Source organism: Panthera onca, chromosome D3, assembly GCF_046562875.1.
Source record: "Panthera onca isolate mPanOnc1 chromosome D3, mPanOnc1 haplotype 2, whole genome shotgun sequence".
Lineage (NCBI taxonomy): Eukaryota > Metazoa > Chordata > Mammalia > Carnivora > Felidae > Panthera > Panthera onca.
The window spans coordinates 86878852-86903135 of record NC_138350.1 but is presented as its reverse complement, the minus strand read 5'-3'; the positions used below and the strand labels follow the sequence as shown (position 1 = coordinate 86903135).

At 36.3% G+C, this 24284-nt stretch overlaps 1 long non-coding RNA gene across 1 annotated transcript in view; it reads right to left on the bottom strand.

The window, feature by feature from the left end:
- Nucleotides 1-24284, bottom strand: part of LOC144613937 (uncharacterized) — a 293664-nt gene that overhangs the window by 10667 nt on the left and 258713 nt on the right. The window lies entirely within an intron of this gene.

The window sequence follows — 24284 nt, the reverse complement described above, 5'->3', positions numbered from 1 at the left end:
AACTGGATTCTTAGGACAATTTACTCTTTCATATAATTAACCATATACTTTCATTAAATTCTCAACATTGCATTTATTACTTCTATATTTCTTTCTTATGATTTCTTATTAGGAGAATATTTTATTTCAATTATTTCCCATGATGTATAATCAATTATTGTTTCTTTTTGTGTTTTTAGTGGGGTCTCTAGGGTTTATAAAATATACTGTTCACCTGAATGCAGTTCACCTTTGTGAGAAGTAGGTGAGATGTTTCATTTTCAGAAATACCAAATAAAAGCAGTACCGTCTAGTTAACAATAGGTTTAGACCTATTGGAAATATGTCCGAACCACCCTCCCCCCCAAAAAACGGAGTCCTAAACCCTTAGACACTTCACTTCTGGTTCTTCTTCCCTTCTCCATCATGGGCTTATTTTCGCGGGCTTTCTAATGAGCACGCGCCAAAGAACTGAAGTCTCAGCGTCGCCTCAAGGAATGTACTTTTTGTGTTAGGTGGCCATAGGCGACTTCCGGGTAAGGCTGTAACCTCTGTAGTACTCACCCAATGGGGAATCAGAGGAGGGGGATGCATGCCAGGAATAAATTGTCTGCTGTAACTACCCCAAGCATGTCTGTCTGTTGTCAGACACCTGTTCTTGCAAGAATGTTGATTAAAGCCTCGCTTCATTGTGTTCCCAGTTAATTATTCGTGGGATAAATTTAAAAAAGGAAAAATGTCTTTTATATACACTCCATATGAGTATTTTCCATGTTTCCCTGTGTTTTGTTTAGCTATAAATGCTCTCATAGAATTATTCTTTTGCCCAATGACTTCCTTCAACAACTACTGTCATTCGAACCAGCTGTTGAAAATTCTGTTTAATAATAGAGTAAATTCGTCCTAGCCAAGAAAATCAAAAGTGAATGATTCAATACCATGAAACCAGGAAAAAAAAATTCCTCTTAACTGCTAATATTTTATGTTTCTTTTTGGCTCAAAGCTGCACGTGAATTGCATATGCCATAACCCACCAGGGGTTCTTCTTGTGAAAATGCTGATTATTTCTGTGCTAAATAAGCACTAACATCTCAGCATACAAAGATTTTCTCCCAAGTGTCATGAATTCTACTAAGAACAAGAGACCACTGAATTTGATCACGCACACACGCACGCATGCACACACACACACACACACACACCCACACAATCACCCATGAATTATCTTCTTACCCTCGAAAGCATTTTGTTGCATAGATTACGTTAAAATATTTGGATAAAAGTATTTGTGCACTAAATCTACACAGACATAGCATACACGTGTCAATAATTTCCCCTAATTCTACTAAGTTTAAAAGCTCTTATCATCCTTGATATGTATGGAATGTATTGACAGATTACATAAAGAAAAAAAGAAGATGTGCTTTAAAGACATCTCTATGTAATGAATTCCAAATTATTATGAATAAAATAATAACATATGATGATAAAACAGTTTTTACTAGGCTAAAATAATCTGTTTCAATATATGGAAACTTTGTGTCAATTGCAAAAATAACTAGAATTACATGCTTGTATTCCAACAAATATATTTTTATTCCCCTGGAAATGTGCCAAGGATACTGATGGAAAATAAAAACTAAATCATAATTTGGTGTTTAAAATGGTACAACTTCTGGGGCGGCTGGGTGGCTCGGTCGGTTAAGCTTCCGACTTCGGCTCAGGTCATGATCTCCCGGTTTGTGAGTTTGAGCCCCACGTCGGGCTCTGTGCTGACAGCTCGGAGCCTGGAGCCTGCTTCAGATTCTGTGTCTCCCTCTCTCTCTGCCCCTCCCCCACTTGTGCTCTGTCTCTCTCTATCAAAAATAAAATGTAAAAAAAAATTAAATAGTACAACTTCTGCCATAATAAATGCCAGAGCAAACAACAAAAGAAAAGAAGCAAAAAAGCCACATTCTAATGAATATCTTTTAAGGGACTGAGCTTTATCAAGAAAAGAAGTCAATACTGATTTTATATCTGTTTTAATCTCCTAAAGTCTTAATATCCAGTTAAAAATAGAAAACGGGTTTTTTAGAACATATATGAATTCTAAATTTTCATTCAATCAATACTGATTAGATTTACAGTTTAACTGAAAATTTTATAGATTTTACTGGAGCATTTTTTCCCTTATATTTTGTTTCTGGCAGATCTATACAACAGGAATTGTTTTAATCTCATTTTCTGACAGGCCAACTATGGCCATGCAATTTAATATTTCTCTCACATAAACACCAATATTTTTTTATATTCTTCAGTGATGACGAGTCTAAGTTTTGAAATAAATGACATTGTAATTCTTAAGCACAGGCCTTCAGTTGGGAATTTCCTTACTTTACTCCCACCTGGTGAGATAATATTTGTCATCCTTCTGAATTGCCATGCTTTCATGACTCTGTGAATAATAAGGATATAATCTAACCATTCTGTATATTTTAGAAACCATATATATATATATATATATATATATATATATATATATATATATATATGCCTTTTTGCTTTGCTAATGGACTCTGATAAAACTATGGGCCTTAAGATTATAGATGAGTCAGAAGATGTCATCAATCAGAATATTGTTTGCAGTAGTCTAGGGACAAGGTGAAAATATGGTTTAGTGCCATTCTATAACATCTGTGCCACAAGGTCACAGAAATCTGAAGAGGTGAAGTTTCCTGGCATTTATGATGCTGTAAATCTTGCTAAGGAAACCTGCTTTTATACTACTATTTCCGTCTCTTTTCTAACAGGGGTTTCTGATTGAAGACTCACTACTGTAGTTCCTCAAATATCTTGTTTCAGGTGATTGTTCAAATGGCTCTGAATATTAACTATATAACATACTTGCCTGAATACCAGTGGACAGTCTGAAAATCAAAAGCAAGCAAACAAGATTCACACACACACACACACACACACACACACACAGCAAAACACTCCATGGCACTGAGAATAAACCACATGCAAAAATATCGATAACTAAATGGGTCTAATCCTCAGATAACTGTTTCAAATGAAATTAGAGACAAAATAAGAAATCTAAATGCTAATGTGAATGAAGATGGTCAACATGTTCAAACATAATCAGCATTCAATCTATTCACATTTTGTTTTACAAAAGCAAAGACTTTTATTTTCTGAGACCCAGATGTAAAGTACCAAGGTACTCCGGTTATGAGTAATGGGACATATAATAACATCAGCAAGAATTTGACAACTTCAAGCTGTCCTTTTAAATGATTTATGCTAGGAACAGATAATATGCATGCCCACAGGGAACTCAACACCTATTTAGCTACACAGGGTCTGACAAGAGGAGTATCAGTACCATGGCAGGCCATAGAATTACTCCAAGGTAAAGGCTTAAGGTGGATCACAAAACTTATTAAAATATTTCTAAACATAATAATGTATAAAACAAGTAAATGTGCTTTCATTTTTGCACGTTTCTATGTTAGTCCAAGATTGCTATGACTGTTGTCCTATATTTTGAAAACTAGATTTTTCTTGTTAAAACATAAAAACCATACATGAACACACACCAATGGATATCTCAAAGTAATTTATGTATGCTTAATACGATGCTTAATATAATTTTGCTCTCAATACAAATAGTAAACATCATTTCAAATGTTCACACTAGTACATTTGTCATTCTATTACAGTGATCGTCAGTATTTATGCATAGTGAAATATCTAAGCAGTGCAGTAATATTACAAAAGTTTAAAAAATGAGACAAGATCTCCATGATCCTCCATCAAAGTGAAGGGAGAGCCTATGTTCATTCTATGATTATCATTATACTGGAGATGATCAATGACTTCACTAGGATGGACTATCATTAGAGTATATTGTATATGAAGGTAGATTTCCTTTGTTCAGATCTTGGGTTTAATTGTTGCTAGCTGAAGACTTTGGCCAAGTAACTTAATTTCCTCTTCTATAAAATGGTAAGAGGAACATGAATAACCTCATATGGTTTCGTGAGCATTAAATAAACTCATGTATGGTTTAGTACTATTTAGCATGGTACTTGGTTTGTTCTCAACAAATATAAATTGGCTAGCAGAATATTCAAGTATTCTGAGATTAGTCCATACCTCATCACTTCGGTTTCTTCATTAACCAAAAGAGCAATTATGACAGTAGTCATGGGATGAGTTTTAATCTCATGGCTGTAACGTCAACAAAAATGTTCCATCACCTATCCCTTTCAGCTCCCCACGCTGAAGGGCCAGGTCTTAGTCAGTTCACTGCCGATACCAAATGTCTAAACTCTGCCTTGACAATGAAATTCAGCAACAAGTTTTAGCACGCAGTTGTGTGCTTGGCACTCTCATCCAGCAGAGGTGGACTCCTCTAGTGTGCCTGGGGACACGGTGAGGGGAAATGCGATGTACTCCATGGCTTCGATGATCACCATAAGATAATATTAATTCACCTTTCCAATTTTCCTGATCTTAGTTTTCATTTAACACATATGCATCGAGTCTTGGAAAGTTTGCACGTGAACTGGTAATAACAATGCCACCTGACATACCCACCCTCCTCCCCAAATATCACTTGGATGGACCAATTATTCTTTTTTCCTTTTTTCTCCTAGACCAGTTATTCTTAAATAATGTGTGTGTTCAAAATGGTATCTGGCGTTACAAGCAAAATGTCAAAATTCTTCATGCTTCCACTTCGGATCTGAATCGAGTAGTTAAGTAATTCATCCAACTTGAAATCAAAGATCCTTAGATTTATAAATATGTTATATATATATATATATATATAAATTATATATAATATATAATAAAATAAAATATATAATAAATATATATAATATACATAAATATATATAATATATATCATATTATATATAATATGATATTATATATTATATATCATATATAAAATTATATATGATATATAATAAAATAATATAATATATAATTATATATAATAATATAATAATATACCTATATTATATATATATATATATATATATATATATATATATATATATATATATATAATATACTAGTCCACTTTAGTCGATACTGGTAAGAAATGCAGAAAGCTAACCTAGAAAACCAGGGAACTGAAGCCTGACTTCTGGAATAGAAGAGTGAGGAGCAGTGGACTCTCAAATAATCATTTAATTGGATGAAATAATTTAATCAAAACAAGAATAATTTAAAGACTCTAGAAAATTGTCCTAAGGCATACAGCAACTGGAGAAACACACATTTAAAAATCGACTAGATCTCGGTGAGGGGATGCGAGTCTGGTAATGCGGCTTGCCTTCTCCTTCCCTTCTCATAGCCCAGCAAGATGGGGGCTCCCTCTCCCAAAGCTGCCGGTCAAGCAGGAGGACCAGGCCATGAGCATTCCCCATCCTCCAGCTTCATGTTGCAGAAGCTTTATTCAAGGCAAGTGGGCCCACATGTCTGAGGCTCCTTTCCCAAGGGAGCCCTCCCTCAGGGTAGCATGCTAACCAGGTGCAGGACGCTAAAACTGAGGCTCTCAGTCCATGGGGCAGAGTTTTCATGCTGGGAAGGGCAAACAAGAATTCTAGAGTCACTATCCCCCTCAGCCTCTGCTCATAGAGCAGGGTGTCATTCTGGGAGCAGCCAGCTGTTGTCCTCATCCCTAGGTCTGGTGAAGTGCCAAGGAGTTTCTGTCCAAGGGGCGAGAGGACCTTACAGAGCAGGGAGAATTCTATGCATGGGACGTCATCAAACACTATGGAGGACTTGCTGGAGAGCAGTTAAAAGGGCACTCATAGGTCCAGGATACAAGTAGTGGCAAGAAAAAAAAAATGACGGAACAATCAGAAATTGTGAACAGAGAAAGAGATGGTTAAGAAGGACCCTTAACCACACACGGACCTGGATGTCAGTCAACCCTGGGGATTGGGAAGGTAATGCATATGTAGTGAGGACTTCCATTCAACGAGGAAACAGAGAAGGACATGGGAAGACCTGAAAACATTTCTCAAGCTAAAGCAGTGTGCAGAGAGAAATTTATAGATGTAAACATCTATGTTAAAATAGCTCAAATACATAATACAGCCATTTACTCTAAAATATTGGGAGGGGCGCCTGGATGGCTCAGTTGGTTAAGCCTGTGACTCTTGGTTTTGGCTCAGGTCATGATCTCATGGTTGGCGGGTTCGAGCCCTGCCACCGGCTCTGTGCGCGTGGCACGGAGCCTGCTTGGGATTCCATCTCCCTCTCTCTCTCTGATCTTTGCTCTCTAAGAAACAAATAAATACACATGAAAAGGAGATCAAGTGAAAATTAAATCACAGAAGGTAGAATAACTTTGTTGTATCCAATTTATGCCTTAGACACTCTAGGAACATGTGCCAGCACTCTGTTCAGCCCACAGATGCCAGAGACCCTGGTCCCAGTGGCATTAGAGTCCTTCCCTCCAGCTGTTCCTTGCACCATTCCTGAGCATCTGAGTTATCCAAGTACTTCACTGTCAGAAACGAGAACCATTCCAACCTTTTCTTACAGATTTCATAAGTTTGCTGCCTAAGCCCATAAGTGACACTGCAGCAGTTAGGTAGTAGGACACATGTACACTATAGAGTGGCATGGAATCATTTCTTCCAGTTCAATGCATGGTTAATGTTTCTTTGGATGTTTTTTTCTTTCTGGAAATAAGAAAGATCATAAAAGTACTCTGACCCTGGGATCAACCCTCCATGTTGAATGGACAAGACATAGACCAACTGCCTAATTAGGTAAACATGAAAAACAAAGCAGGATCAGTTTTATGTATCCATTACAGTTGTTTAAAATGTTCGTAGTTCTTTCAATGTTTAGTTTAAGTAGATGCCATGGTCTATTCATGGTTTTTCTTGTCCCTGTAACAATGGATGTTATTACAAATGGAAAATCCCCATATGTTCTTGCATGTGTGGCTGTAAATAGTGTAAAAAGCAGGGTTAGGCTGATGAAAGAAGTTGCAGTTTCTAATTATCAACAATACACCTCGGTCACAAGAAGAGAGTGAAGGATTATCGGGAGAGTCTCTGTAGATCAGCTTCAATGGAGGCAAAGTCTTAGACTTGACACTGTCCTATTTTATTTCAAAAAGCAAGGTTACACTGTAACCTTTTCCAAGGGTAAAGCAAACAATCATCTCAGTAAAAAAGTCTTCCCACTCAATGAAACCAAAAGTCAAGTGTATCCGCCCTGAGATGAGCATTCATAGACAGATAACTCTTCAAAATATAACAGTGGAAATCATATATTTTACCCACTTTCTGACCAGGTTTGGGTAATGGTGTTCCAACGGAGGCAGGAAGGAGCAAAGCACATTCCAGTTTCTAGAATGAGACTCTTGTGATTGGAAAGCAGAGAGAGGACAGGAAGTGGAAGCTTTTCCAGAGGGAGGATTGTGCTTGGAACATTCAAGGTTATTCAGGCCACACTCTGGAGAATGGATTAGAATGGATTGGAATTGGGGTGGAGGATAGAATATGTGCTAATCAGACAGGAGGCTATCACTTAATCCAGGTGAAAGATGACGGCCAATTAGAAGGCGATATTTGTCGTTGAAATGGAAGGAACGTGATGCAGGAGAGAGGCATGAACTGGGCAGGACTGGGGACTGCTCAGTACAGGGTAGAGGTTGGTAAACGACGACTTACTGGCTTCTAACGTAGGCAACTTTTTGGATGTGGTGTCTTTGAAGAAAAAAATCAATTATTTCGTGTTTTTACATTAGGATATTGAAGATCTACTTAAGAAAGAGAAACAGGTGTAATATGAGAAACATAAAATAGAACAGCAAAACATTACCATTTTCCTGGACATTTTACTTCTACAAATGCTTCCTAAATGTGATTTTATTTTCCTGGAAACTGCATCGTATTTCGCGCTTTTGTTAACAAATCTCCTGCCAACGAAATGTATTCTTTGAAATTCATAGTATTTGCAGTTGGGCACTAAAATGTTATTAGGATTTCTTTACTTCAGGTATTGCTTTTTGAGATACAACTAGCCGAATTCATTATTTCATATCAGCTGCAGATGCATTCTTATTACTTCATAAAAATGTTAAATAACATCATTCCTAGGAATTAATTGCTTTAGATTATCTAAATTCTCTATCTCTTGGCATTAATTTTTCTAGTACCATAAAATAAATGATTTACAGTTTGACTCCTTTAAGAAAAATCTAATTTTCCAGTAGCAATTTATATGAATGATCTCATATTTACTTTAGAGTACATAAATATGATATGTATAACTATTACCATATTCAAATTCTTCTTCATTCAGTGTTTTTTCTTCAATTTTAAGGCAGTCGCTGTTCACTGAGGCCAGTCTGTGTTCATGATTTGCACAATTTTAATATCTACCTCTTCTCTGAAAACGTTTTTATGATGCTTGTGAATGAACATATTTCATGAACATTATAAGACCTTGAAGTATATATTATAGAACTTAGGGGGCACCTGAGTGGCTCAGTCACTTGAGCATCCGAGTTCAGCTCAGGTCCTCTGTCACCCTCTCTCTGCCCCTCCCCTGCTTGTGTTCTCTCAAAAATAAGTAGATATTTACTACAGAACTTAGCATATTACATAAATATTAATGATTCCAGAAATTAGGGGTCCAAATTATGTCTGTTTATTTAAATGCTGGCATATAATTAGATATTTTACCCCCAAATTTTTAAGAAAGCAATTTCACCAATATTTCTAGGTTTATCTTTTCATTCACTTGGTATTTATTGACTAACTCGTGGTGATTATGGTATAATAAAATCTTGTTTTCTAAATTGTAAATGGATAGAGTTGACATATGAATAATATGGTTGCTTTAAGTAGGGAAAAACCAATATATTGAAGAGTTTACTGATCTGATATACTAAGGCTATCTATGTTTTAATATCTAACTAAATTTAGATAGTCTAAAGTAAGGATGAAAACATCAGATACCCATGGTTCTGGGCAGATACAAGTTTGAAAGTCTATCGTTAATATATGTAACAGGAAATGAAGAAGAGACCATCGTAGTAAAATAGTAAGATTCCATCCTTCCTAAAATCATTAAAATTCAAGGAATAAATAAGAGCTTTACCACAGCCAATCAGAGGCCATCGAGGGCAAATTTAGCCTCCTGGAAGGCTGTCCTATATCATCTTCATTGAAACTTGATGTAACACAATAATTTTTATTTGTTTTATTGCTGCCATAATTGCTCCCCAATATAGATCTATATAATTCGTTTAAGAGAGGAGAAAGAAAAGTAACAAGCTGGTAAAAGTTGATCATTTAGTAGGAAATTCTTTTGTTTTTAATCTAATTAATTTATCTATTTAGAGAGAGTGAGAGTGAGAGCAGAGGAGAGGAGCAGAGGGAGAGAAAGGGAATACCAAGATCTCAGGACCCTGAGAACATAACCTGAGCCAAAATCAAGAGTCAGATGCTCAACCAACTGAGCCACCCAGGCACCCCTGGTCACTTGGTAGTAAATTCTGATCTGAAGTCACATTTAATTAATTTTGATGTACTGCCTGTTTGGGACTTCTGTAAATAATCACGCTATACCCAAATCAACTGACATACATTCTTTTCTGTTGGTTTCACATGCCAATGTCCATAGTCACATTTCTTACAGACATTCTTCCCCTTCTAGATTTCATTTAAATCGCCTTGAGCTCATCAGGCTTTCCTGGGAAAGTTGCACTCACCACTCCTTTCCTCCCTCTCCAAGCCATGGAAAGAATTTCATAGGTGTCAGCTTAATAAATTAAGATGTTTGAACAAAGCTCTTCTCATAAAGGCAAGTGTTAATCAATGATTGTATCTTAAAACACTTTTCAGTGTTCTCCTTTAGCTATTCAGTTGGGAAACAAATGAATCTTTTAACTCTGCTTACAAACCTGGCAATCACTTCTCAGCTCATGTAATTTCCTGTGAAATGCAAATAACAAATAACAAAGAAATACTAATAGCATTCTGCTTCCAAACCTCTTCACCTAAGACAGTAGACTCATCACCAGCATTATCTAGTTCCTGTCGGTTTTACTAAATGCTTCACTGAACACCATTTTAGATTTCAATAGCATTTTCTGCCCTGCCTACTACCCAGCTGGAGATGCAATGCCGCTTAATTTAGCTTCTTTTTTTTTGGGGGGGGGGTGCAACACCCCTGCCCCATGTACTAATTTCTCTATCAGTCTGATTTTCTTATATTCAGCTGTGGTGATATAACAACCCCAAAACTCATTGCCATGAAATAGCAATTTTTTTTTTCTTTCACTCATATCACATGGTCTTTGCAGGTCAGCTCTTATGCTCCTCTCTGTTTTATTCTTTACAGGGCACGGGATAAGTAGGCAATTGTTAATGAGGTTTGCCATTCTCCTGGTGGGAAGAAAGAAGGGCTAGCTCATAAAACTTCTTGGATAGGACATAAACCACTTCTCACATTTTATTTACCAATCTATGTCTCCCGGTCCAATCTGTGTTAACTGGTTAGGAGGTATCGTACCTGACAGAGAGGGACAGTGAATGTTTGGATACAATAAAATGTTTTAACACAGTGGCCTTTTGTGAGTGAACAGATTAAAGAATAAGTATAGGTAGGGAGATCTGTTAGCAGGTAATTGCAGTAATATTGGTACAAGATGCTGGTGGCTTAGACCAAGGTAACAGGAAAAGCAAGAAAAGGTCAGATTGAGGATATATGTCATGCAGAGCATACGAGGTGTTCCAAACAATTGGATAGAGGACAAGACAGATAAAGGATCAAGCTAATGTGAAATGTATAGCTTGAACTAGGATATAATTGCTGTCCACTGAGGGTGGAGAAGAAGACAGGATTGTGGGAGGAAGTGAGGAGAGAACACAGCGTGACCTGAGCATCTGGGCCTTAGATTTCGGGACAACGCTGTTGCGAATGGACCAACAATGTACAAGATGACTGGCGGTATTAATTTTTTTTATAATCTTTAATTTAATTTAATTTAATTTCATTTCATTTCATTTCATTTTTTGTAACCATATATTTTAAATAAAACCCAAGAGTGTGCCAGTAGATTTTTCCAGTCACATTCTATTGCATGGATGCAAGTATTACATATAGACATGGATTTCACTAGAAATGCAATTTTTGCCAAACTAATATAGCAAAAAAGAGAGGGATGCAAAAAACTCAAGCACACAAATGATGAAGTGAGTGTAATGCCTGACCATGAAGTATAAATAGGATAAGGACAGGGGTGAGTGCATCAACTGGGTAGGCACAGTAGAAAGCTAATAGAATTGAAAATTCCAATGGGCTAAAGAAAAAATTCTTCAAATTTGGGTACCAGCACCACAGACCTGGATCACATGGAATTGAGCTAATTGGAGAAGTAGCCCTTAGTTGTTACGAGAAGATCTATTTTTAAATTTTTTGAAGTCTATTTATTTATTTGAGAGACAGAGCATGAGTGAGAGACGGGCAGAGAGAGGGAGAGAGAGAATCCTAAGCAGGCTCTGCACTGTCAGCACAGAGCCTGACGTGGGGCTCGATCTCAGCAACCCTGAGATCATGACTTGAGCTGAAATCAAGAGTCGGATGCTTGACCGACTGAGCCACCCAGGCACCACTACCATAAGATCTTGGTCGTAATTAGGAGGAGTAGGATGAAGACAAAGTCATTGAAAGAGGACAGTTCAAGAAATCAATTGGCTTTTCTGTGTTCATGGCTTTTCCCCATCATGCCCTAGTCCACTGCACTCTGACTTGTAATTATTATTTAAATCGCCTTGACGAAAGCAATATTTCCAAATTGTTTAAATACATCTAAAAAATGCACGTGTCATCCTTTCGGCTTACATTTTCTTGCCTCTGTTCTGTGGCCACAAGAACATCTCTGGTTTAGCTGGAAAACTTGTGTAGGTTCAACTACTTATAGGAATGTGAAAGTGTATGGAAAACAGAAGGGTCATTCCCATCCTACACTAGCTGACCACAAACCCATCCCAAAGCCACTGAATCATGTGAAAGAATTCAGTCATATCAGTACAGCTGTCTGGCCAATGGGCAGCTAGCTGCAGGTCACATGAATGATCTCAAATGAGATTAGAAGAATCACACAGTAAAAAACATAAATTAATAAGAAATAATAGCTTTGTGGTAAAATGCTGAACTCAAGATATGTTTAATTATACTGCAATAGCTAACTAAAATATACGTGCATATTGAAATGTCTGAAAATTAAGACAAGTGTAGTAGTGGAGAACAGATAGTTGCTATATGAGTGCATGATAGTAAAATGGGAGGGAAGTGGGGGAAAAATCTGGGTGATCATAGGCCATTTGTGTTTTCTAACTGGCTTTACCGGAAAGGAAAGTAAATTTCCTCATGACAGGAGGTAGTTTTGAAGCTTGGAGCAAGGCTTGTCAAGGAGGTGAGGCTTCAACCTACCTACCTACGGAAACTGGGAGATGAGGACACTATCTTCCTTGATGATCTGTTTCAAAGGGAAGGTTCCCAGGTCCTTGAGAACAACATCTCTGGGGTGTGAAGCTAGCAAGAGGCTTTTAAAAAGCTTTACATCATAAAAAAGAGAGAGGATTCACAATTACAAGAGTTCTAAAGCATCATGTCTATACTATAGAAATAAAGACAATGAAAGAAAAACATTTCTATCAAGAAGATGGAGACGCACTTCTGATCAGGTCATCTGGATTCTGTAAGGGCCAGTGTGAGAGGGAGGTCAAGGGGTTTGTGGGTAAGACGCCTGTGTAAAGTCAGTCAAACCTTCAGGAGACATTAAGCCCCTTTTGGTCAGTGGGTATTTGTTCTGAGTTGCCTATGTTGGCCCAAATGTTCGAATTAAATCTTTATGTGCTTTGAGTTGAGCTAATGTTTCTGTCTTAAGTGAGATAAAATATTTATCACAGGAAGAAGGTATTATGGATGGAGGGTACTCTCTTGGGAACACACGCTACAAAATCCTTGAAAATTGAAAAACCAAATGGATAGATGTTTTCTCTACACACAAAATTAAAGGCTGACAACCAAAACCGAGGAGAGAGAAAGAGACAGAGACAGAGAGAAAAAGAAAATGTTTCCCGAAGCAAATTGACGTGGTGGGGTGTGTGTTTGCCTATCATCTCAGTTCAATCTATTAATGAATAGTCAATCCCTTTGAATTACTTGTGGTATCGCATTCCTCTAATGATATTTAATGATAATTTCACCCAAATGTACCTATTTATTCAATAATTATTTTATTCTTTCCCATTTTTATATTCCTTTTCTCCTCTTCCTCCCTCTTTTCATTTGTTTACAGTTCTACTTTTCTCCCTGAAAAAGTATGTTATCTTTGAATGAAAAATAACTGGTGTTGATTGATTGATATTTTCCCAGAAGCCTTCAAATACTGTGCTATAGTCTCTGAACCCAAGGGTAAATTATTTTCAACTGTTTTTCTAGGACACCAGTAAAAGTACACCGAGTAACACCCCTCTCTGCACACACCCGTGTTGTTACGTTTGCTCTTATGTCTTAAACCTTAGAACTCTTAATTACACTCAGAATATGACTCTATACCAACAAAATCATACACTTCACCATTTCTAACGTGAGTCAGAAATCTGACTTGAGTGTGGAAATAGGAGTCACTGCCAGACAGTGGCTGGGCTTCCAAATGGTAAATGGGGTATAAACACCATAAAACTTATAACCGTGTCTTGGTGAAAAGTGGGGTCCGGGATCCTAAAAGGAGGAGGCATTCTTAACCACACATTTAGCACAAAGGGAGCTGAGTACAGGCAATAACCATAGATGCCAAACATGCATAAGGTGTTGGAGATGGTGTGAGCCTGAAGATGTGAGGTCCATGTAGTAGAGATTTATCTGAACTTCAGATTTGTAAAAGTATCTCCTACCTGCTTAGGAATGAAGAGGCCAGCAAATAGGATGAGCTCGTTCAGAGAAAAAAACTTCAACACCGAAAGAGGCCTCGGGAAAAAAAAAACTGATGTCTTATAAAGACACACCAATCAATAATTTCTGGCAGAGAACATCCCAAGCTGAAAGGCTAAGTATCACAATAAGCGTCCCTTTCCAAGAAAAAGTAAGCATCGATTTCACGAGCTATGATCAATGTCGCAGAACTCAGAAGCTTATTATTAGAACTTATTTTACTGAGAACTGTTGAGGAAGAAAGATGATTCCGTAGTTCCATATACAAATTAATTTATTTCAAAAAGAAAGCTTTTATATAAATTAACACATTTCTTGGGGAACAAACAATGTAACTATTTTATGTTTCAGAAAACTCCCTGCCCTCACAAAAAGAAAGATTAAAGTATTTATTTTCACTTTACAATGCATTGTATTTTAACAGTTATTTTGTGTATAGCCAAATATGTGCCATTGTATGAGTTCGTTAATCTGGGACCAAGAACCACTTATTACAAAACATACCTTTTCTACAGAATCCTTAACACAGAGATTTTCTTGTCAGTGAAGACAGCTGCTTTTATGGGATAGATTCCACAAAAGTGCAGTGATGGGAAAAGAGCTAAGGGAAAGGTAGGGTCAAGACAGTGACACTTTGCAGACCACAGATGATGATTCCTATGCACGTTCACCGGTTTTCAGCCTAAGGGTGTGAATTAAGATCCTAGACTCTCACTTCCTTATAGCCAGGGATTCTGGCGAGTCACATGAGTTTATATCATGGTCTCTATTTAAACTGAATCGAATGAGGGGTGCCTGGGTGGCTCAGTCAGTTAAGTTCTTGCTCAGGTCACGATCTCATGGTTCGTGAGTTCGAGCCCCTCGTCGGGCTCTGCGCTGACAATGTGGAGTCTGCTGGGGATTCTCTCTCTCCCCCTCTCTCTGTTCCCTCCGCTGCTCATGCTCTCTCTCCCAAAATAAATTTAAAAAATTAACAAGAAAATAAATTGAATTGAATGAAACTGGAAAAATCATACATCTTCATTACAAATGGATTTGAAGTTTGAGTATCACATAAACCAGTGTAAAGGAAGCTGGAAAATTATCCACTTGCAGGCCTCAAAAGGTAAAGAATAAACTGAGGGCATAAGGCTGAAAATAAATAATTTTAGGAAAATAATATGTTCTGTTGTAAAAGAAAAACATTGTATAGGGTCCAACAGATACTTAAATAAAAATACTTCCTATGATTTAGAGTATTTGATATTTACAAGAAAATAGAAATTCAACAGGATGTTGATGAGAATGGCAATACACTTGAGGGAAAAAGCATAGACTACCCAGTAAGTTAGAGACATTGTTCTGTGTAAAATGTCTTAAAATCCTATCCCATAATACAATGATTGTTTCTTTTAATGGTTAATCTGGAACTATATATTAAATCAAAATGTATTAATGTCGTTCTGTCTCATCACCAACTGTTATTTGCTTCTGATAAAAGATTGACTTGTAGATCTACCATATGTGAACAAATTATCAAGCAAAGTAGCGTTTAAGCAAAGAGCGTTACTAGAGGTAAATGGAATCATCACTTCATGATGAAAAGTTAAATTCATAGAAAAGACACAGCAAGTTTAAACTTATATGACCCTTATATGTTATATGTTATATTAACATAACCTTTTTGGTAATAGTATGCTCAAACACAAAATGGGAGTAAAGCCATAGAAATATAAAATGTAAAAATAATACATTTGATATACTACATATACATATAGTATTATTGTAGCCATCTATAAACACTTACGCAATAGAACATAAAAGAAATCACCATAGGGTATTTTTTTTTTAATTTTTTGATGATTACTATTTTCAGAGAGAGATGGAGGCAGAGCATGAGTTGAGGAGGGGCACAGAGAGAGGGTGACACAGAATCCAAAGCAGGCTCCAGGCTCTGAGCTATCAGCACAGAGCCTGACAGGGGGCTTGAACCCACGAACCACGAGATCATGACCTGAGCCGAAGGCAGCCGCTTAACCAACTGAGCCACCCAGGCACCCCTGAAATCATTATAGGTTTCAAAGGATTAGTTTTATGCAGACCAAAGAAACTAGGAATCAATTTAAAATATATATTAAAAAATACAAGGCAGTAAGTTAAGAAATGAAACCAAAAAAAATGAAAAGAGGAGCTATAAACATTACACATCAACATATTTAGAATTGAGAAAAATGAATATAAATATGAAGGATACAGCTAAAACAGTTTGATTTATACTATATCATTTATAATAGCATTGAAAAACATGGCTGAAAAATTGGTGAACCAAGAAGTTACAGAATTTAGATAAAAAACAAAACAAAACAAATGAATCCAATGACCACATAAGGTAGAATATACCAGGAAAGACAGTAAATTCAAAGTATATAAACGATGCCAATGCCAATCCTGCTTAACACACTGATGAGAATGACAAAACTATCATGAGATTTATGAGGGAAAAAAGGGCAGATATAAACAAGAGCATGAATGAAAATGGGGCATTATATCAGAAGCTGTCAACGATGAAAAATAATGAGATGCTATAATACTTTATGCCAATAAGTCGAAACTCTTAGAAGAAATGTAAAAAAGATAAGAAATAGAACTCTCTGCATTTGTTAACAACAAAAACAAAAACCCAAAAAACAAACCCCCCAAAAAGTGATCCTCTCCCCATTCAAGATATAGGATCAGTAAATACTCCCTTTAAAGAAAGCTCATTAAGGTGATTTTCAAATCAGTTTTACAGCAAGTTTACAAGAAATTCTCCTAGTCATATAGAAATACTCCCTAAAAAGAGAAAAAGAAGACTTGCATAAGTGAGGCTACCATATTTTGATGTCAATATGGCGGGAGAGTGGTAGAAGAAGAAAGACAAATTGCAGGCCGGTCTTCCTCACGGACACCTGCACGGATACGTGCAGCACACATCTAGGTAGCACACGTTAATCGCATTGGGTATATCTCAGCGACATGCTGGCTTAAGAGTTGAAAACAATTTAATATATAATTTAGTACATTAAGAGATGAAAGAGAAGGCAATCTGATTATGCGTAAATGCAGAAATAATACAGAATAAGATACATTTAATTTTTATTTAAAAACATTCTTAGCAATTACAAATAAAAGGAAATTACTGGTATCTACAGATTTTATTTACATCTTTTACCCTGTAAACAAGTTGATAAAACATTTGTAAAGTTAGTCAGTTAGTATTGCGTGTAGTTATAAATCAGTGTCACAAAACATGGGTAAGTTCTGGTTGAGACAATTACAAAATTATATTGAAATATGTTAAAAAGTATAAATCGATGGGAGCATATGCCAGCTTCATAAATAAGGAGATAAGGAGACACAACACATAGAGATTATCAATATTCCTTAACTGATCTATAAATTCAACATAAATTCAAAAATTTTGTGGTAAAGTTTGACAAAAATGCATCCAACGGAAAAAAGAACAGAAATAACCAACATATAACTGAAAAAGAATAAGGAAGATCTTCCCTGATAGATATCAATAATAATTCTGAAGTTACATCTATTAAGACTGAGACAGAGAAAAACTGAAAGAGAATAAGGAGCTTATAAAGACATCAAGAATATATGGGGATTAGATTTCTGATAAAACATGCATAGTGGATTCCATCCGACTTAATAAAGTATCAAAATAGAAAGCAATTTAATACTTCTGAAATTCAATTTCTTCTGTCAAGCTAAAAATACAGAAATTAATACAACTTTTGCCAATAATAGCAAGTAGTAAGATGCCAATTCTTGATGACATTCCTGTCTATTTACCACCTATGTTTTTCTAGATCGATAGATACATGGATAAGTTCATCAAATATAAGTGATGGTTATTTTAAGAAGATAAATTCTATATATTTTTTAATTGTTTCTTCTGCAATTATTGTTTCATAAGTGAACATGTGTTCTGTTTTTCCAAGTTTGATGTTAATAATCTTTTAAACCATTATAAAAATTAATACTATTAAGTAGCCTTGCATTGAACACCAAAATAAGGCTCAGTTGTTTTAATTTTCTAATAACAATACACAATTTGCATTTGAGTAATATAATAATTGAGTGGATAAATATTAAAGTTATTTTTGTTGATAGTTGGTTGATATTAGTTGGTATCTTTCTAACTCATTCCTCCTCTGTTGCATTTCATTTTATTTTATTTTTTTTATTAAAAATTTTTTTTTAACCTTTATTTATTTTTGAGACAGAGAGAGACAGAGCATGAATGGGGGAGGGTCAGAGAGAGGGAGACACAGAATCTGAAACAGGCTCCGGGCTCTGAGCTGGCAGCACAGAGCCCGATGCGGGGCTCGAACTCACGGACTGTGAGATCGTGACCTGAGCTGAAGTCAGACGCTTAACTGACTGAGCCACCCAGGCGCCCCCTCCTCTGTTGCATTTTAACAGACGGTCTCTAATATATCGCTGTTGAAAAATTATCTACACTTAGATATTGGATGATAAACGTACTCCTTTCTAGGGCACACCAGAAAATGATAAAAATCCTTCAAGAATTTAAAAAAGGTAGTCTTTATACCAGAAATAGGGCAATGATATTTAAACGATGTGGCAAAACGCCAAGGAGATATTTTAGGCACTGGATGTTCACACTATATTTTAGTATATATTTTTTAATCGAATCTAGGTTTGTAAATACATTTTAAAATTGATGTCCTTGCATAATAGGTCCTATATATTAATTGAAGGGCTTTTATTATGAGCCAAAAAGGAAGAACAATAAAGGAATTCATTTAGCTGGATCTAACTAGTTATTAAAGGCATTCAGAGTATGTTCCCAATAATATGATAGTAGGGGGAGGGTCAGAGAGAGGGAGACACAGAATCTGAAACAGGCTCCAGGCTCTGAGCGGTCAACACAGAGCCTGACGCAGGGCTCGAACTCAGGGACCGCAAGATCATGACCTGAGCCGAAGTCCGCCGCTTAACCGACTGAGCCACCCAGGCGCCCCAACAAACCCTCAGATCTTAATACTACAACTAACATGCTGGAGATACCTATATCTATACTGATATTGATATAGATATATCAAATATATATAGAGATACATATCTGATTGGATACATATACTATATAGATCTATACAGTAGCAGATACAGTAGTAGCATAGATCTTGTATATTGTATGTATATAGACATATCAGATATATGTAGATATATATCCAACTACAGAATCATATATATCAGACATATACAGATATATAAATAGATATGCCTATATCTCTAGAATCAGTAATCAAACGAATGCTTGTAATAAGTCATCTTTATTAATCAACTTTATTTTCAGAACAATTTTAGATTACAGAAAAGATATGAGATAATACAGAGAGTCTTCAAATACCCCATGCAACATTCCACAGTACTAACATCTTACATTAGCATGGTGCAGTTGTTATAGTAAATGAACTTGTATTGATACAGTGATAGTAAGTCAAGCCCACATTTATTTTTTCATATTACCCTAGTTTGTATCTATTGTGTTTTTCTGTTACAGGATCTTAGGGTAGGACATTACACTTAGCCATCATGTCTCTTGAGGTTCCTCTTGGAACCTTGGTCCCAAGGTTGTGGATGGTTAGGTATTGGCTTGACTGTGATGGTTAGGTATTTCATTCATTCGTATGTTTGCTTGTTTATTTGTTTATGTTTTCGAGAGAGAGTCTGTGAACAGGGGAAGGTCAGAGAGAGACAGAGAGACAGAGACAGAGACAGAGAGAGAGAGAGAGAGAGAGAAACTTAGGCAGGCTCCATGATCAGTGCAGAGCGCATGGAGGGGCTTGATATCATGACCTGAGCAGAAATCAAGAGTTGATCACTCAACCGACTGAGCCACCCAGGTGCATTCAGATTTTATTTTTTAAGTAATCTCTACATCCAACATAGGGCTCAAGCTCACATCCCCAAGATCAAGAGTTGCATGCTTCACCTACTGAGCCAACAGGCACCCTAGGTCTTTCTTATTTTTAATGATATTGACAGTTTTTAGGATGCTGGTTAGGTACTTCTCTATTGAAATTAATCTATATTTTTCTTATTATTAGACTAGAATTACAGGCTTGAGGAGGAAGTCCATATCGATAAAGTGCCATTTTCATCACATGATATCAAGGGTACATATTATCAACATGGCTTACCGCTGTTGACATTGACCATGACTACTTGGTTGAAGTAGATATTGTCAAGTCTCCCCTCCTAAAGTTACTTTTATCCTATTGCGTACTGTACTCTTTCTAAGGAAGTCCTCATGCACACCCCACACTTAAGGTGTTAGGAATTAGGCTCCACATCCTTAAGAGCGGAGTATCTACACCAATTATGTAGAATTTTTCTGCATGGGAGATTTGTCTGTTATCACTCATTTATACATTTATTTAACCATTATTGACAACTGTGAACTCAGATATTTATTTTATACTGAGGATAATAATCCTATGCTATGTTATTTATTTGTCTTTGCTTATATTTCCCCAGTTTTGTCACTTGGGGCTCTTTCAATTGGCTCCAGTGTCACTTTTATATAACCCATCATTTTTTGTCTGGGGGGAGCGTCTTCTTACTTTCTGACATTTACAGGATGCTCCAGGTTCATCGCGTATATTTCCTGCCATACTTCAAGAATCAGCCATTTCTAAAAGGAGCTCTGGTACTTTTATTGAAAATGGTATCAGAAACCAAGACCTGGGATCTAGGTCTCAAGTTAAAATGCAGGCACACAGGACTAAGGGGATCCCTAATCCAATTTGATTGATGTCCTTATAAGCAGAAGCAATATGTATGCACCGAGAGAAGAAAGCAATGTGACAACAGAGGCAGAGATCGGAACGATGCAGTCTAGAAGCTAAGGAGTGCCAAGGATTTTTGACAAATGCTAGAAAAAGGCAAGAGTGGAGTCTTCTTTTTGGTTTCCGAGGCAGCATAGCCCTGCCCACATTTTAGATTAGGACTTCTATTTTCAAGTATGTGAGACAATAAATATCTTTTAAAAAAGAATATCTTTTCTTTAGTGACCCAGTTTATGATATTTTGTTTTGATACTTCTAGTTTGTGAATCTTAGAAAGCCAACCCATGTAATACCACTGCTTCTCACTAATAGAGCACGAGTAGAACCAAAAGATATATGTGTGCATACTATCTATACCATGTACACACACATGCATTTCTACCCGTTCCCATATTTCCATATGAAACTAAGCATGGGTTCATACTGTTGTTTCCAACTCCTGTCAATCATTACATGGATCATTCTAGTCTCCTCCCCTTGTTCATCTATAACCTTCTGCACCAACAGTGAGACACCTCGTTCCCACCATCTGCCATCTATTTCCTTTATCATTCAATCCATTATACATGTAGAGCAGAATCAGATTTGTTAACCAATTCTCCCACGGAAATTGTTATCAACTAGAAGACAGTGCTTATTCACCATTCATTTTCTCTTCAGCTTTAACAGATACCACTTGTTCAAAGTTATTTAGGTCAACAGTTTACTCCATCCCCTTCAAGTGAGGTTGTATTTTTTACAGTTATACATTTGTTATACAGTTAGATTTTTTATTACCTTCCTCATTCCCAGATTTTTCTGACCGTCTAAATATATTTTTTAATTGCATATACTAAGGTTCACTATTTGTGCTGTGAAATTCAAATTTTGGCAAATGTGGCAATTAAATGTTTGGTCAACACAAAGTATCATGTATTCACAAATAGAGTATCTCACAGGGTAGTTTCACCACCTTGAGTGTCTCTTTTTTGAATCTTTGCCCCAAGCTATATGTAAATATAAATATTTCATTTTACTTTTAGATTCAGGATATGCCATCAGAGTAATTGGTTTTTAATCTTGTATTTACACCAGTATTTCCTTTATTCTTCATGCAGTGATAAATTTAATAAAATGTACTAAACGTGAAAAAAAGAGGCGTTTTAAACATCTTTTGTTGGAGAAATAAAGATGCAATATTAAATTGCAATTTACTATGATTTGATCTAGGCAGAAAGTATAAAAGATTTACTTCTGATAAAAATAATTATTTTGCTCAAAAAGTTAATGAGATTTATTAACATGTAGATTAAGCAGGTGAGCAGAATATTTCCATGATAAAAGTTATAAGAGTTATTCTGCATAACATTTACAAATGCCGAAAAAAATTTATAATGGCTGGATAACATAATAGAGGTAGTATTTTTTTTTCTTCACTCATGAAAATTCAGTACACCTCTTGAATGCTTGCTTTGCTCCACGTATGCTTTCCGATGTAAAAGATCAAGTATAAATACAATACTCCTTATAGTAAGAGGAAACAGACAATTTCCCATAAGAAAACTTCACTTAGTGATAAGAACCATAAAGGTGATAATAGAATGATATAGAATGGAAGGTAGGAGAGGACATTATTGGCTTAGACGAGCAGGGTAGATCTCTCTAAAGGTTGTCACTCTTGACATAAGACTTAAAAATCAATGTCAAAGCAGCAAGGCAAAATCTGGGAGGAAGCAAATCTAGGTTAAAACACAAATCTGGAAATGTGTGAAACAACATTTGTGTATTTGTGTTCTAGAAATGAAAGGATACCAGTGTCACTGGCAAGCTCTAAATGAGTAGAGTCCATCTTTGCAGGGACACGGGACACGGATGTAGAACCAGATCATGGAGCCCTCTTGTATTTCTTCTACATCATTTTGTTTGTTTGTTTGTTAGACAGAGACTGTACACAAATGGAGAGAGGGGCAGAGAGAAATACAGAGAGAGAGAGAGAGAGAGAGAGAGAGAGAGAATCCCAAGCAGTCTCCTCACTCACACAAAGCCCTATGGAGTGGAGTTCGATTGCATGACTTGGGCCGAAATCAAGAGTCAGATGCTTAACTGACTAAGCCACCCAGGTTCCCTCTTCTACATCATTAATCTCATTAATATTTATCCATTCATATTTTACTTCATACCTTACACATTTTGATGACTAATTCTGTGCTTACGCTTTACTATTGACCATTAACAAAACAAGCCACTTTCTCCTTAGTCATGATTCTAAACGTGCCATATCATGTTTTATTTAAAGCAATAAAACCTCAAGTTGATTATATCTGAGCATGCATGAATAACATTTCTTGAAATTTAGAGTAACATTTTTTTGAAAAAAAAAAGTTTTGCGCATAGTGCATAATCTTAAAGAAATGAATACACGTTTATGGACTTGCCTTCTACTATGTTCAGGTTAGAGCCTCTGAGGGATACTGGCCACCCTCTAAAGCAGGATGCCCTCCCTGGCTGTGTTACTGTTGCTGGGGTTCACAGCAAATTCCATGCATAAAGTACACAGAGGGCTTTCCATGTATCTATTCTACAGAAAAAGGCAAAAAGGAAGAAAGTCCATGGATAAAAGTAGTATCCAAGCATGAGCAGGCAGGATCTAGTTGCTATGTGCAAAGGGGAAATTGTCTAGCTTGCTGTTGACTGTCCTAAGCTGTGTTTATAGTAGAGTAGCAAACTGGCAAGGCTATTTAAAAACAAATTTAATTTTTGTATAGTAATATTTTGGTAACAACAATCATTATTCTCCAAACTACCTTACGTAGCTCTTCAAGAGAAAAAGAAAAGAATTGAATATAGATTTATATGTTGATCTTTTTTTATTTTAAGAAAGCTCACCTTAATATATAGTTAATTATATTTCGTTTTTAAGTAAAAACACATCGAGATAATAATTATAATAGCTCTTCATATTGATGTGCATAAGTAATTAAAACAATTTTTTTGACATTTATTTATTTTTGAGAGACATAGAGAGGCAGAGTATGAGCAGGGGAGGGGCAGAGAAAGAGGGAGACACAGAATTCGAAGCAGGCTGCAGGCTCTTTGCTGTCAGCACAGAGCCCAATGGGGGGCCCGAACTTACAAACCGAGAGATCATGACCTGAGCCAAAGTCGGACGCTCAACCGACTGAGTCACCCAGGCGCCCCAGTATTTTTTTTTTAAATATAGATCTCTGGAAATGCCCCACATCTACTCAAACAATCTTCAGATGTGGTTCTTCACAAAAACTGACTTTTTAATACGTTTCATAAGTGATTCTGGTGTACAGAGATGCCTTTAATCCATAGATTTTATGCCCTTTCAGGGAAAAAGTCTATATGATCTACTAACATCTCATCAATTAGATGACAAAATTATAATTCATCAAGACTTAAAAATGTAAAGTGTTTAAATATAGGAACAATACTAATATTGTATCCCACTCAAGAGTCAGGTTCTTGGTGGGTCTCAGT